General features: G+C 41.5%; 1 long non-coding RNA gene across 5 annotated transcripts in view; it reads left to right on the top strand.

The window, feature by feature from the left end:
* LOC119618261 (uncharacterized) overlaps window positions 1-11,540 on the top strand; it is a 174,743-nt gene extending 163,203 nt beyond the window's left edge. For all 5 annotated transcript variants that reach the window (XR_012094575.1, XR_012094576.1, XR_012094578.1 and 2 more), the window contains one exon: window positions 10,772-11,540. This is a non-coding gene — a long non-coding RNA (uncharacterized lncRNA). The remainder of the gene's footprint in view (window positions 1-10,771) is intronic.
* Window positions 11,541-15,742: the final 4,202 nt, after the last annotated feature.

Here is a 15,742-nt window from a genome sequence, read left to right as displayed (position 1 = left end):
GACAATGGATAAAATCCCATTTGGTTTCTACAGCTAATAATCTTGTTCAGAGTACAAGATTATTTGAACACTGTAATACGATTTCCACATTAAAAGCACATTCCAGTCCATTCAAAAATTAAGTAAACAGAGCAGAGGCATACAGTTCCACTAATCCACGAATGTCATACATCTAATGATTTTAGCAGCTCAGGGAAAACAGAGATTATTGTAAAACTTCACATCTGAATGTGTTATTGCCTCTAACAACGATTATTTGTCATTTATCTGACACTAAAGGTGTAAACTCCACATTACAGGAGTCAAAGGTTTTGCATAAAACAAAACAAAGCCTCTTTCTCCAAGGCTTACACTCTGCAAGTGTGCCAGGAATTTATGAGAATGTGTTAAAGAAATCAACGAGAAGTGTGGGATTAATATGCCTGGAGTTGGCCTTGGAAAGGACATATTTTTAATAAAGGAAAACCAGGAAGATATATGTACAAACTATACAAACTTTTCTAAGATGAAGTATGTTTAAGAAAAATCTGGAATCTCCTTTGGCCATCAATCATTCATGGTACAAAATGGTCCCCAGCATCTATACGTTCCTGTATTTTTCCTTCCAGAGTTTAGAAAGCGATGGAAGAGTAATAGAAAGAACACATTTAAATCTCTGATTTATCTATGGAAGCATTAGACTTTCAAGCGTAACTCTTAGTAAGTTAGTGATAGTTTCCTGAAATCTTACTTTTAGCACTGGAGGTTTAAAAATACTGCTTATTTTATATGTAATAGAACTTGTTCAGAAGGTCAAACAGAAATGAAACTTGGTCAGGAAGAGTTCATGCTGTTTATATGATCTCTCCTCTAGGCACCAAAATTTTCAGTGCACTTGTAAATTGGATCTGATCAGTCTTAGCAACAGCAGTAGAAATGGCAGCCTTATTTATGGAATTCCTCTCTTATTTGGAGTATTCAAATTCTTTGAACTCTTATTATATCTTCTTCTTATTTGAATTCTTTTAACATGGAATTCTAGAAGATCACGAGACCTCCATGTCACAGATATACCCATGTAACAAACCTGCACATGGACCCCCGAATCAAAAATAAAAGTTGAAATTATAAAAAGTGAAATAAAAGATCATCAATGTTTATTTGAGAATGTCTCAAATAAAAGATGCTCAATGTTTATTTGAGCATCTACACCAAGGAAAGAATGGCATCGTTTACATAACATTAAGCTGCAAACAAATTATACTGATCAAAGCGTAGCACTAAAGCTAGTATTTCCTACCAATCTGCTAGACTAATATATTAATATAATATAATGTAATATAATTAATCTACCTAAGGGAAACATCCTGGCCCTGCTTGGATCCTTTCCTTCTGTTGGCATCTTGGGTCTGTGTTTTCAGTTTTCAGGCCCCATGCTGGCCTGTGTTGCACATATCCAAGGCTGCTGTACCGTGTGCAGACTGGTCAGTCATCAGCCTATACATTTTTAATAATTATATTTAAAGCATGGGATCACGATCAGCTGTCTTTCTGTAACACTATAGTCCTATTTTTATTAGTTACTGCATTAATTTATGTAGTGCTGGAACTTTAGATACAGGTAATTCAATTTCTGCAAATATGTCTGCCTTCTGTGGCTGTCTGAGGATGAGAGAAAATAACTTCCATGCTGAGACCTATCTCATACTGGCTTGTCTCTTGTGCTGAAGTCATTGGCTCTGTATGTCTTGATATCAGACATTCGTAGTATACATATTTGCTTTATTTTTTTTTTCTTCTTGAGACAGGGTATCACTCTGTTGCCCAGGCTGGAGTGCGGTGGCAGATCTTGGCTCACTGCAACCTCCGCCTCCCAGGTTCAAATGATTCTCCTGCCTCAGCCTCCCGAGTAGCTGGGATTACAGGCATCCACCACCATGCCCAACTAATTTTTGTATTTTTAGTAGAGACAGGGTTTCACCATGTTGGCCAGGCTGGCCTCGAACTCCTGACCTCAGGTGATCCATCTGCCTCTGCCTCCCAAAGTGTTGGGATTACAGACATGAGCCACCGCACCAGGGCTACATATTTGCTTTTGGATTGTTCCAGTAAAGCAGCATGGTGACAAAAAGTCCATCAATCCTATATGTTACTCACTGCAATAGAACTTGTTTCTTCAGCTCCCTCCTCTTTACAGTGAGATGACTACCAATTCACAAGCTTTCATTTTTTCGAGTTCTATTTCAAATGAGATAATGAGGGTGAAAAGATCTTGTTTACAACTTAGCATTTAGGCTGCACTGCCTATGGAGTAACTGTTCTTTTATTCCTTTACTTAATAAACTTGCTTTCACTTTACTCTATGGACTTGCCTCAAATTATTGCTTGTGCAAGATCTAAAAACCCTCTCTTGGGGTCTGGATCAGGACCCCTTTCCAGTAACGTCTTTCTGGCAAACCATGGAAAGGAGGACACCGAGGAGACCCCCGACCCAAAGGAAATAGACTGCAGCACTGATTAGCTTTTGATATCACCTTTTGTTGGAACTCGGAGTTATTAATGGCCCTTGCCATACCAGCACTTTCTGACTGAGCTCTGCTCTACCCTAAATGCAAGAGACCTAATAGTTAGGCAGGCATATTGTCTCCCCTTATTCAGCCTGAAGAAGTTGCAGAAGATGGGTCTTTATCCCTCTAGAAGCGTTAGGATTAAGGATTCTCTTATGAAAGGGAGGGGGGAAATGTCAGAGGTGTTTAAACAAGAGCAACTCCATCTTGAATAGGGGCTGGGTAAAATAAGGCTGAGACCTGCTCAACTGAATTCTCAGCAAGTTAAAGCATTCTTAGTCACAGGATGAGACAGAAGGTCGGCACAAGACCTAAAGACCTTGCTGATAAAACAGTTTGCAGAGGAACCAATAGGCTATACATAGATATATAGAAAGAGATTTACTATTGTTACAGCCTCACTAATGCACCACAATGTAGTAGTCTCATTGCTTGAAGTAGTACCTGGGTCCTTTGTCTCACGACCAAGGAAGTTAAGGAGCACAGACATCAAGGGTGAGGTTGTAGCGAAAGTTTAATAATTGAATGAAGAAGGCTTTTTGCTGCAGAGAGGGGACCCAGAAGAGAGGCGCCGTTTTTACAGCTGAATGCAAAGCTTCTATAAGAAACCTATGAGGGCTGGGCATCTCATTTGCATAAGGTGCACCTTTCTGGTAGCTTCACCCTGTCCTCCTAGTGTACATGCGGGCCCTTAGCTTGAGTTCTTCCCTATTGCTTCGTTTCCCTTACTGCACATGTGTTAGGGGATGAAATTTTCCATTGTGAGCATGTCTGGGCAAGTCACCTGTATAGCTTTTCTTTTTTTTTTTTTTTGAGACAGAGTCTCGCTCTGCCGCCCAGGCTGGAGTGCAGTGGCCGGATCTCAGCTCACTGCAAGCTCTGCCTCCCGGGTTCACGCCATTCTCCTGCCTCAGCCTCCCGTGTAGCTGGGACTACAGGCGCCCGCCACCTCGCCCGGTTAGTTTTTGTATTTATTTTTTAGTAGAGACGGGGTTTCACCGTGTTAGCCAGGATGGTCTCGATCTCCTGACCTCGTGATCCGCCCGCCTCGGCCTCCCAAAGTGCTGGGATTACAGGCTTGAGCCACCGCGCCCAGCCCTAGCCTTTCTTATCTGCGCAGCTGTGGGCATGTCTCCGGCAAGCCCCTCTGTGCAAGTTCCCTTATCTGTTCCTGCAGGCTGTTCTTTGGTTTGAAAGGATTCAGCCGAGGACCCACCCTAACTTTCTGCCTGATGGGTTTTTTTCCTTTCTCCTCTCTCATTCTGAGGGATTGGCACATGAAGATATGGAGGCCGAGAAGTTCCACAATCAGTTGTCTGCAACAGCAGGTGATATGGTTTGGCTGTGTCCCCACCCGAATCTTAACTTGAATTGTATCTCCCAGAATTCCCACAAGCTGTGGGAGGGACCCAGGGGGAGGTAATTGAATCATGGGGGCCGGTCTTTCCCGTGCTATTCTCTTGATCGTAAGTCTAACGAGATCTGATGGGTTTATCAGGGGTTTCCGTTTTTTGCTTCTTCCTCATTTTTCTCTTGCCGCTGCCATGTTAGAGGTGCCTTTCACCTCCTGCCATAATTCTGAGGCCTCCCCAGCCATGTGGAACTGTAAGTCCAATTAAACTTCTGTTTCTTCCCAGTCTCGGGTATGTCTTTATCAGCAGCGTGGAAACGGACTAATACAGCAGTAAAGCCAGTGGTGGAGATCCAGCCCAAACCTGAAGGCCAGAGAGCCAGGGGAGCCAATGGCGACAATCTCCATCTGAGGTAGAAGGCCTAACAATAGGGAGTAGCAGTGTCTGAGGACAGGAGGAGATGGATGTCCCAGCTCAAGCGGAGAGTAAGTTCGCCTTTCCTCTGCTTTTTTGTTCTATCCAGGCCCTGAATGGATTAAATAATGCCCACCTGAATTAGTGAGGGAGACTTTCTTCACTCAGTTACTGATTCAAATGTTAATCTCTGCTGGGAACACTCACAGACACACCCAGAAATAATGTTTTACCAGCTGTCTGGGCATTTCTTAGCTCAATTAAGTTGATGCATAAAATTAGCCATCACAGCCATCTATTATTAAACAAACAAACAAACAAAAAAGGATTACACTGTGTACTTGTGGCCAAATTATAGGTTTTTGGAGGTCAGTGCTTTTCTTCTGGCTTCCAGAAATGACATGTTTGGTTCTGCTTTTGGCTAGCGGCCTTGGAAACAAGATGGGATAATGTCTGAACCCAATTGTGTTGTTCAGACAAACAAGGTTAATCCTAAATTGTTAGAAGGGCTACTCAAGTGTCTCCATCAAAGATCTGGTTGCAAGGAAGGACTTAGATTAATCCCACAGACCACTCTGAGAATCATTTGCATAGGGCAAGAATATTGAAAACCTCCTTTCACCTCTACTGGCTCTCAGGGAAAGGTTTCTGGTTCACTTTGAAATGTACATATTTAAACACTCTATCTCAGACTTGCAGTTGTGATGAACTGTGATCTCCCATCAGCTAGTCTTTTGAACTTGAAAGTATTGCCTGCTTTTTTTTCTTCTTTTGCTTATTAGGCCCTTTTCATGGTTGAACTAATAAATAGAAATTAAATAGCAAGTAAACAAACAACCAAAGAGGGGGGAGATGAAGTAATAAAGAAAATGGTACCTGTTCAGTTATGGTAAGCGGATTATTATTAATCTAAAACATCACAAGCTCCTGATGGCAAGGAAAATTTTTGCAGCACTCTGTGTTTAATTCTTATTTAATGACAATTTTAAGAGAATTTGGCATGAAGACAAAGGCAGAGTTTGAAGTCCAACTATCATTGATTGAAGCTTCTGCAGCCACCTTAGCAAAAATGAAGACGCTGCGCAGACAGTTTTGCTTCAAAAGCACAATAGGTCTGAGTGTGGTGGCTCATGCCTGTAATTCCAGCACTTTGGGAGGCCAAGGTGGAGGGATCTCTTGAGCCCAGGAATTTGAGACCATCCCAGACAATATAGCAAGAGCCCATTGCTCCAAAAATTTAAAAAACAAAGACAGGAAAAGGCATCATGGTTTAGACCTCATCACGTTTATGTGAATAAATCCTACATGAATTTATACCTCTTGAATTCTGCACATATAATACCTGAGAGGTAGACTTTAGATTTGGTGTCTAAAATCAAAACAGAGGCTAGAACATGAAGAAAAAATCCTGGCATTTATTTTTCAGGGATCTTGACACACAGGATTATGAGTAGACATGAAAATATCGACCCAGCTGTAGACAGGAACTGTCAGCAGCTGAGAAATAACCTGGCAGAAGAAGTTTCATCAGTGACTAAGGGGAGTGACACAGTCAAATTCTCAGTACTGATTTTGGGATAATGAAAACTGACACGTGTACCTTCGGGTTCTCTAAAATATAAATGGAAAATGAACATTTGCATCTTCCCCACCCACAACCCACTCCCAACTCCCCCAGTCCAATGTGCATGCTCTTAGACTCCCACAGCAAGGGAGCCCAGGACAGCACTTGAGAGCTGCTAGCCAACTGGTTAAGAGCAAGAATTCTGGATCAAAAGGATCTGACTGGGTTTAAATCCTGGCTCAACCATCTGTTAGCTCTGGCAAAGTTATTTAACCTTTTTTGGTACCTTATTTTCCTCATTTTAAAAATGGGCTTAAAAATCCCCCCAAAACTAGCTCATAGGGCTGTTGTCAGGGTTAAATGAGCCAAAATACAAAATAAAGTGCTTAGGATAGTGTGTGGCATACATTAGGTGCTACATAAATGTTAGCATTGCTTGTATTGGGAGGCTGTGATCCAAGTTTTGTGCCAGAAAGCGCCAGAGAGAAAAGGGACCAGCCCGGACACTTTTGGTTACAATGAACAAAAACCCGACCAGATTTGCCTACACAGTAGAGGGAATGTATTAGCTCATGTATCTGAAAAGTGGGAGGGAGTGTGGGTTTGGGGTAAGACTTGATCCAGTGCATCAGTAAATAAATCAGGCTACTTTTGTTGTTGATGTTTTCACTCTATCTTCCATACATTGTGACGCCAGCTTCATCCCAAGGCTGGCTTCCCTCTGGATCCCAGGGTGTCTGTTAGTGGCCACCAGGATGCTACGCTTCCTCGTTCACATCTAGTGAGATATTATCTTTGTCTTAGCAGTTCTAGGAAAAATGCTGAGAATGCCAAAGAGACATTGCAGTAGGGTAGAGAGATTGAATTCAACTCCGTTGAAAAAAAGTGGGAGAATTTTTAAGCTAAGGGGCTCTGGGGAAGGAGAAAGGGAGGAAGAGAAGCTAGGAAGACAACAGTGTCTGTTACAGAAGATTTTTGTGTGTGACCTTTGGTAGCACTTGCTGAGGATTTTGACTTAGTTCTGAGAGAGAAGGAAGGATCATGATAGTGATAACATAAGCAAATTCCTGAAAAATGTTTTCTGTTGTCCAAATCCACGAAGACCAAAGCTTTACTTCAGGTGAGTCTGCACATCTGCAGAGTAACTTACGGAGCAGGCTACCCTGCTGGGAAAATGTTTGTTGACTTGCCTCCTTTCTTCTTGGAATGTTCTTTTAATATCGATTAAAAGACCACATAACAGAGGAAGGAAACTGGATGGAAAGATCTGGAAGTGAGGCTCTCAGCAAAGACCTTGGGAGAGATTTGAGAAACAGGATCATGAACAGTAGGAGACCCAGGTTGGAATCTCAGCCCCTTCATGTAGCAGCAGGATTCTGGATGAGTCACTAACTCACTCTGAGCCTCGTTTCCTCATTTGTAAAGTGGGACTAGTAACTGTATCTCCTCAAAAGGATTGTTATAAACATTAAATGAGATGATGTATGAATACTTGGTTGCACAGAAAGGATGCTTAAACTCTTAACTATTGTTATTACTATTGTTGTTACTGTTATTCTATAGGCAGCAAATATAATAGAGGCCCTGAGATCTAAAAGGGGAAGAAGACATTCTAACCTTCCCAAGATGGTAAAACAGGATACAGTGAGCCTGGGGTTAGGACTCAGAGATTATTTAGAATTTCCATATTTTCCTCTACTGAATTACAATTTGTTACATTGTATTTTATGAGACAAATCTCTTTCTTCCCCATATTCTGGGTTGAGTAATTCCACTTAAGTAGGAATTATTTAGGAATCTATACTATGAAAAAAATCATAGATTTGCACAGAGATTGAGTAACAAGGGTATTCCATGGAGCATTTTGTTTGAAGGGAATAAAAGAAAATTAGAAATTGCTTAAAAATCCAACAGTCCAGGATTGATGAAATCAGACCTTATTATAAAACATATCAGTCAGCATGCTTTTTGCTGCAAATAAGACAATCCTTCCTTCCTCCTTATCTCTTTAAATTAGGTTATTAGGTGATACAACATTTATTACCTAAAAAACAAATACAGAGGTAGAACTGGCTCTGGATATGGAATTTCAAAGTGTATCTCAGTTTCTTGGTGCTTCTTGCTTGGAACTTGATGTGTTGGCATTATCCTCAGTCTGGTAGCAAGATGGCTGCTGCATTTCTAGCATCCTGTCTAGACAAAACAACCTCCAGGGAGAAAGAGCCACGTCTCCTCCCTAGAAACTCCAACTGCTCCTTCCTCTCATGTGAATAGTACACGAAGTGAAAAAAAAGCAGATTATGAAACCACAGGGCAAATTTCCCCACTTTTTTTTCCCAAGAAATATTTGCCAATTTTGTTTGTTTTTGCCTCCAGATGAACTTCAGAATTAGCTTATCAATTTTTATAAAATATCTTATTAAGCGTTGATTGGGTTATTTGGGATTTATCAATTCATTTGGGGAGAAATGGACCTAACAGTTCTTCTAATTTAGAAAACAGCAAAGTGGTAGCATTATTTATAGCACTGGCAAGTAGGAAAGAACTTCCCAGCAATAGGAAAATAGATGAATAAAACATAATATAGTCATACAACAGAATATCATATAGCAGTTAAAAAGAATGAGCTGGCAGCATAGGGTAGTACTAAAAGGTATGATACCTTGATGTAAATTACACACAAAAAGAGAGCACACAGTACAATACTCTCTACTGTTCATAAGTACATGCATATGTATGCAAAAACTATAAAAAGGCATTGAAAAGATTCATAAAATTTATGATAATGGCTGCCTCTAGGGAGCATGGAAGAAGAATGAGGAAAAGGAGACATTAACTGTATCTACAGTGTTTAATTTCTTTCATTTTAAAAATATTTGAAACATGGTAGGCTCTGGGGGCAGAGAACTGGATGTTGGGGCAATAGCAGTGAAGGGGGAGAGTTTCACTCTAAATCATTTCATATTTTTTATAATCCGAATCATGCGAATTGTCTCACTGACTCAACATAAATAAAACCATAAAAAGACTCTAAAATGCATAACAGTATGTTAACAATAATCTATTTTCACTGGTACTTTTATTCTCTATATATTTCATATTAAAAAATTATCTTTAGGCTGGGTGCAGTGGCTCATGCCTGTAATCCCAGCATTTTGGGGGGCCCAGGCAGGCAGATCACAAGGTCAAGAGATCAAGATCATCCTGGCCAACATGGTGAAACCCCTTTTCTACTAAAAATACAAAAATTAGCCGAGCGTGGTATGAGCCTGTAGTCCCAGCTACTCAGGAGGCTGAGACAGGAGAACCGCTTGAACCTGGGAGGCGGAGGCTGCAGTGAACTGAGATCGCGCCAATGCACTCCTGCCTGGTGACAGAGTGAGAATCTGTTAAAAAAAAATTATCTTTAAAAAAAGAAAAAAACTAGGTTTGGTGCAGTGGCTTACACCTGTAATCCCAGCACTTTGGGAGGCCAAGGTGGATGGATCACTTGAGGTCAGGAGTTTGAGACCAGTTTGGCCAACATGGTGAAACCCCATCTCTATTAAAAATACAAAAATTAGCTGGGTAGGTGGTGCATGACTGTAGTCCCAGCTACTTGGGAGCCTGAGGCAGGAGAATGGCTTGAACCAGGGAGGTGGAGGTTGCAGTGAGCCGAGATGTTGCCATTGCATTCCAGCCTGGGTGACAGAGCGAGACTCCATCTCAAAACAAAACAAAACAAAACAAACAAACAACAACAACAACAACAACAACAAACTAGTAATGTGCACACTGTTAGTGATGCAGGTGGTGTCATTGGTGGCAGCTGGAGGTAGCTGAAGAAGAGGTGGAGGTGTGCAGGGTTGGTGGAGGTTGATAGTGCTACATCTCCAGTGTAATATATGCTTTTATTACTCTCTGTGTGAACTTTGCACATGAATGTCCCCCAATGTCAGATTCTGATAAGAGAAATCAAACAAATATAATTAAAGATAAACGCATAAGTCAAATACTGGTGGAGAGGAATGGAATGAGTTGCTCTCACCTTTTTTCTTCATGCCAGCTCCTCCACAGGCTTGTCTAGTAATGTCCCCCAGTCTAGACTTGTTTCCCAGTGTCCCCAGTCCAGACTTTTGTGCAAGAGTTTTGGAACTTGAGAAGGACGGACAAGCCTCACAAGAATGCTTTGTACTCCACAGTGTTCCTTGAGTAGTGATGCTTTGTGCCCTGATCTCATGAGTTTCCTCCCTTACACCATCAACATCTCATTTTTCCAAGACCACTTTCATACTGTATGATGGGATGGAAACCACATTTTTCTTTCACCTGCCCTTTGTTCTCTTAGCTTCCCACCCCTTCCTCTTCCAAGAGAGGCCCAGACACACTAAGGGGCTTCTCAGGAGAAAACAAGCCAGAAGCCTAGAAGAACATCAATTTCCCTGAGGTCAAGTGGCAGACAAGAGTGTCAACAGCTTGTTCCTAGAGACCTAGAAAGAAAGAGGCCATTGAGGCACCAGGCTGGTAGGGATGGGAGGTATAAATGAAAGAGAGACAAAGGGATCTTATGGGGAAGTAGAAAGAGGCAGTCTTGGTTGTTTTAATGAGCTGCTGTGGATACTCATTAGTATTTGAAAGAGACAAGAAAGAAGATTAAAAACTCCTGGGCTCTGCTTCTTTACACATGAGACTGCTCTGAAGCTGTAGTATAGGGACTTTATATGCATTGTGATTATAATGGGCTGACTCTACAGGGCATGCAGTGGTCCTGGGGCTTTCTGTGGGGTTCATTTAATCACAAATGTAATTCCAGAGCTCTGGAACTTGGAGGACCCTTGTGTCAGAGTTTCAGCTGTACCTCTGTGTAGGTCCACCATGGGAGCCACTGCCTCTTCCTTCTGTCTTCCTTTCTTCAGGAGATGCCATTCCAAGAAAACCATGGAAGCAGAAAAGAGGAAGGCGGAAACAAAGATGAAGAAAGAAGCTATGTCCTCTGTGCATGGAGACAGCAGATCTATTAGTAGACAGGATGAAGAGAAAAGGTGGGAAGAAAAGCCACATGGCTGATGTGACAAGGAAGAAAGTGGGTCTCTCAGCTCTTCCCTTCTTGTTTTTCCCCTTTTCCCAGTGCCAAGAAATGTATTTTTGGGGGCTGCATTCTTCCCACCATAATTTAGAAGGACGCTGTTGCCAGGTTTGAAGTCCACTTGAAACAATAATTGTTGTTTTTCTGCTATACTTACCAAGAATGACAAAACTATTTACATGCTGGGGATAGCATGCTAGAAAAATTGCTAAACCGTATTTTTTCCTTCTATAAAATCAGAGTTGCAAAGAGCAATATATTAGGCATTTTCTTTGCCAAAGAACTTTAGCTACGATTTTCTCCTTCTTTAAAATTCATATTAATGATCGTAGATACCAGGTTTCTAAGGGAAAGACTCTTTGCAACATCTTCTATATATACCCTAGGTGTTTCTGTATTGAATTTACTTAAGATTTAGGCTCTACAGTTTGATCTCTATCATGTAAAAATATATAGCAAGAAGACTCCTGGGACAAACACTGAAATGTTTATTTTTAATTTTCTCTGGGCATTGACATTCGGGATGATTTTATTTTTTCATACTTCTTTCTATTTTCCATATATTTTACAATCTGTATTCATAGCTTCAGAAATAAAATAGTTGCTGTAAATAATCACTCTATGTAAGTATTTTATGTGACATATGATCGCAAGGATATAAAAAATGTATGAAGCAAAGAGACTGCAAGTAGAAAATACCAAAATATTAACAGTGATTCTTACTGAGTTAGAATTATTCTTTATTTTATAATTATTCTAAATGAACATGAACTACTTTTATAATAGGAAAAAATTATTTTAAGAAGGAATTTATTAAACTTGAACCAAGAAATGCCAAAAGGGTCAAGCCACTTGGTATTTTCTCTCTCACAGTGGCATTCTAGAATTTTTTTTGAAAGGGCATGTTTTCCCCTGATATCAATCTCAGGAGGTTGAAGGACATACCCTAAACACCTCTAGCTTCCTTTAATAACTGATTTGAATGTATTATCCTCCTATATTTAGAAATTCTCTTCAATTGCACTGTGATTCAACTTAAAGGCAAAAATGCACTTGTGCCTAACTTTTAATAAGTCTTATGGAACATGTGGCTGAATTAATGTCTAATTCCCTGTGCTGGGGAAATCCAGCAGGAATACTGGTCATATGCATATACCCTGGGATAGAGCCAAAGGAGCTCGTCTTGACTGGACTAGGGAGGGGACAGTGTTCTCAGGGGTCTGGAGGCTGACCACGATTAGAGGAAGGGAAGAGTGAAACTGCAGACTGTATCTGAGAAGGGAACCGAGTTTAATATCTGAAAAGTAGTGTTTATGTCAGCTCCAAGGGAGAGGCAGAAATCAGGAAAGATGGAAGAAGGAAGAGATAAATTAGAATTTGGGGTGACAAAAAAAATGCAGAAATGTAGTCAGGTAGACCTTGGCTGAAATTCCAGTTCGGCCACTTACCTAGCTTGGGCAGGTCACTTAACCTCTTTGATCCTCTGTTTCTTCATCTTTGAAATAGGTGTGACCCAGATATCATCCGAGGTCATCTTCTTCTTTGACTTTAACTGAGACTGGCTTCTGGGTAAAATCTGTGCTCTCTCCCAACAGTCAGGAGTAGGACCAATTGTGATTAACAGAGACTCAAAAATATTAGCTTGATAGAGAGTTTTATTCTCTCCCCCAGCGAAGTCTAGCGATGGGAGAAGAGGGGCAAGCATCAGTGGCCAATGATATTATCAACCATACCTATGTAATGAAGCCTCCATAAAACTCAAATGACAGGGTGCAGGGAGCTTTCAGGTTGCTGAACACTTGGAGGCGTCTGGTGGGGGCTGTGTCCAGGGAGGCATGGAAGCTCCATGCCCCTTTCCTCGTACCTTTTCCTGTGCATCTCTTCCATCTGGCTGTTTATCTGTATCCATTGTAATATCCTTTATAATACATGGGTAAAACAAGTAAAGAGTTTCCCCGAGTTCTGTAATCCTCTCTAGCAAATTAATTGAACATGAGGAGGTGGATGTGGGAACCCAGGTTTATGGCTGGTCAGTCAGAAGCACAGGTCACAACCTGGGGCTTGCCATTGGCATCTGAAGTGGGGGGCAGTCTTGTGGGACTGTGACCTTAACCTGCAGAGTCTGATGCTATCCCCAGGTAGATAGTAGAAAAACTGAGTGAAGTTATAGGATTCCCAGTTGGTGTCTGCTGGAGAATTGCTTGGTGTGTGGTAAACCCAACAGATGCCTGGTCACAGAAACCTTCTGATATGGTTTGGTTCTGTGTCCCCACCCAAATCTCATCTCCAATTGTAATCCCCATGTGTCGAGGGAGGGAGGTGATTGGATCATGGGGGTAGTTCCCCCATGCTGTTCTTGGGATAGTGAGTAAATTCTCACAAGTTCTCATAGTTTTAAAAGTGAACGTTTTTTTTTTTTCCCTGCACTCTCACACTCCCTTCTGTCACCTTGTGAAGAAGGTGCCTACTTCCCCTTTGCCTTCCTCTGTGATTGTGTTTCCTGAGGCCTCCTAGCCATCCGTGCTTCCTGTCAAGCCTGCAGAGCTGTGAGTCGATTAAACTTCTTTGCTTGTTAATTACCCAGTCTCAGGTAGTATTTTTCATAGCAGTGTGAGAACGTACTAATACACCTTCTGTGCTGCATTGAGTGAGCATGTGAGAGAAGGAAAAACCAATCTCTTGCAGTGATAATTGGAGCAGTGGTCATTCCGCTGGCCTTTTCGTCAGCTGACTGATTGTCCTGACTATTTTCTGCTCCTTGGTCAACTTGGGAATTTATGGTCAGCAACTTAGAGAAAATAGAGTGGATGTCTTACACTGAGTCTTTCAATTTGACCGAAGCAGTACAAGTCTTTTGAATACTGTTCCAAGTAAAAGTTTTAGAAAGAGATATATAGATTTTCTTTTTCTAGTCCAAAGGAAGACCAGCCTATGCCAGGCTAAGAGTGCTTGAAGGATCTTGGTTGCCCAAAGCAGAAACACACAGAGCTGTCTGCTATCAGATCAATGCTAGCGAAGAGAAGAGTGTTTGTGCCCCACAGCAAGGGAATATGAACAAAAGAACTTCATTGGCTTTCTCCATCACCTGGTTTGACATTGACTTCCAACTTTAAAAAAGGAGTCCAAAGTTAGTCCCTGTGGAATCAAATACGACAATAGAACACCTGCTACCTCAGCACAGATGGCAATTTTTTATAGAGGACTTATGAAGAAAGAAGGGGATCTTTTCTCTCTAAATAAAAGCTGCTCATTTAAGATCGTTTCTCCTCAACAGCTTCTACTCTACTCAAGAAACTGCTAGCATCTCAATTATTGAAAACTCTAGGTTAAAAGCAAATGAAATGAATACAAAAAGAAAGTAAACTTCCCTAGATGGTAAGACAGTTGTACCTTAACCAGATATCATAAACCTTTTTACTCTAAGAGAATAAAATGTCAAGTTCTGGTCATGGTGCTGACTGACTCAGTGGCTTTGGGAAGTATTTTAGATTCTTTTAGCTGCAGTTTACTTTTCTGTAAAGTGAGAGAGGCAAGCTGCAGATGTTACTTAAGGTGGTTGGCTTCCTTTGTGGGAGAGCAGGTGGTCATCATAGACAAGGGGTTGGTCTTCCATTCTGCAAGTAGAGAAATGTTGGAAACACAAACAAACTAAAACAAATACATGTAGTAGCATGGTTTCGAAGGTAATCTTTCGAGTCAGACTGTTTGATGGGAATCCAGGGGACACCACTAGTTAGTTGTGTGACCTTCAGTTACATAAACGCTCTGTGCTTCCATTTCTACATGTATCATATGCATAAAAATACTACCTACCTTATAGAGTTGTTACATAATGTATGCAAAATGGTTAACCCAAGGTTCGTTTATAATAGGTGCTTAAGGAATTTTTTTTGGAGGTGGAACCTTGCTATGTCACCCAGGCCTGATCTTGACTCATTGCAACCTCTGCCTCCTGGGTTCAAGCAATTCTCTTGCCTCAGCCTCCCGAGTAGCTGGGATTACAGGCGTGTGCCACCACGCCTGGCTAAGTTTTGTATTTTTAGTAGAGATGGGGTCTCACCATGTTGGCCAGGCTGGTCTCGAACTCCTGACCTTAGGCGATCCAACTGCCTCCTCCTGCCAAAGTGCTGGGTTTGCTCCTGCCTACTAAAAATACAAAAATTAGCCAGGTGTGGTGGTACATGCCTGTAATCCCAGCTGCTGGAGAGGCTGAGGCAGGAGAATCGCTTGAATCCAGGAGGCGGAGGTTGCTGTGAGCCGAGATCATGCCATTGCACTCCAGCCTGGGCAACAAGAGTGAAACTCTGTCTTAAAAAAAAAAAAAAAGTGCTGGGATTACAGGCATGAGCCACTGCGCCCAGCCGATGCTTAAGCAATGTCATGCACATTCAACTGATTACCTGGCAGCTCCCTTCCTCTTTCTTAAAATCATGTTAATTTTGTTCATGTTTCCACCCCTCCTCCATGAAGCCCATGTGCCTCAAGAGAGGCTAATTGATCTGAGCTGTAAGGGAGGTCCTGATTATTCAAACCCAGTCCTTCTCAAACTGTTGTGTCATCAGAATAATCTGAAGGAATTGTTATACACACACACACACACACACACACACACACACACACACACTCTCCTATTTTTTTTTTTTTTTCTGGACCACCCCTCTAGTAGGTATAAGGTGAGGTTGAGAATGTTTTGCAGTAAGTGCCCAGGTGATGTTGATGTTGCTGGTTTAGGAACCATGCAGAGAACCTCTGGTTTCATCCAGTCATGATGTCAGACCCTCCGCCTTGCCTAGTTGGTTTA

Source organism: Chlorocebus sabaeus, chromosome 11 (genome assembly GCF_047675955.1).
Source record: "Chlorocebus sabaeus isolate Y175 chromosome 11, mChlSab1.0.hap1, whole genome shotgun sequence".
NCBI classification, from domain to species: domain Eukaryota; kingdom Metazoa; phylum Chordata; class Mammalia; order Primates; family Cercopithecidae; genus Chlorocebus; species Chlorocebus sabaeus.
This window is presented reverse-complemented; position numbering and strand designations above follow the sequence as displayed.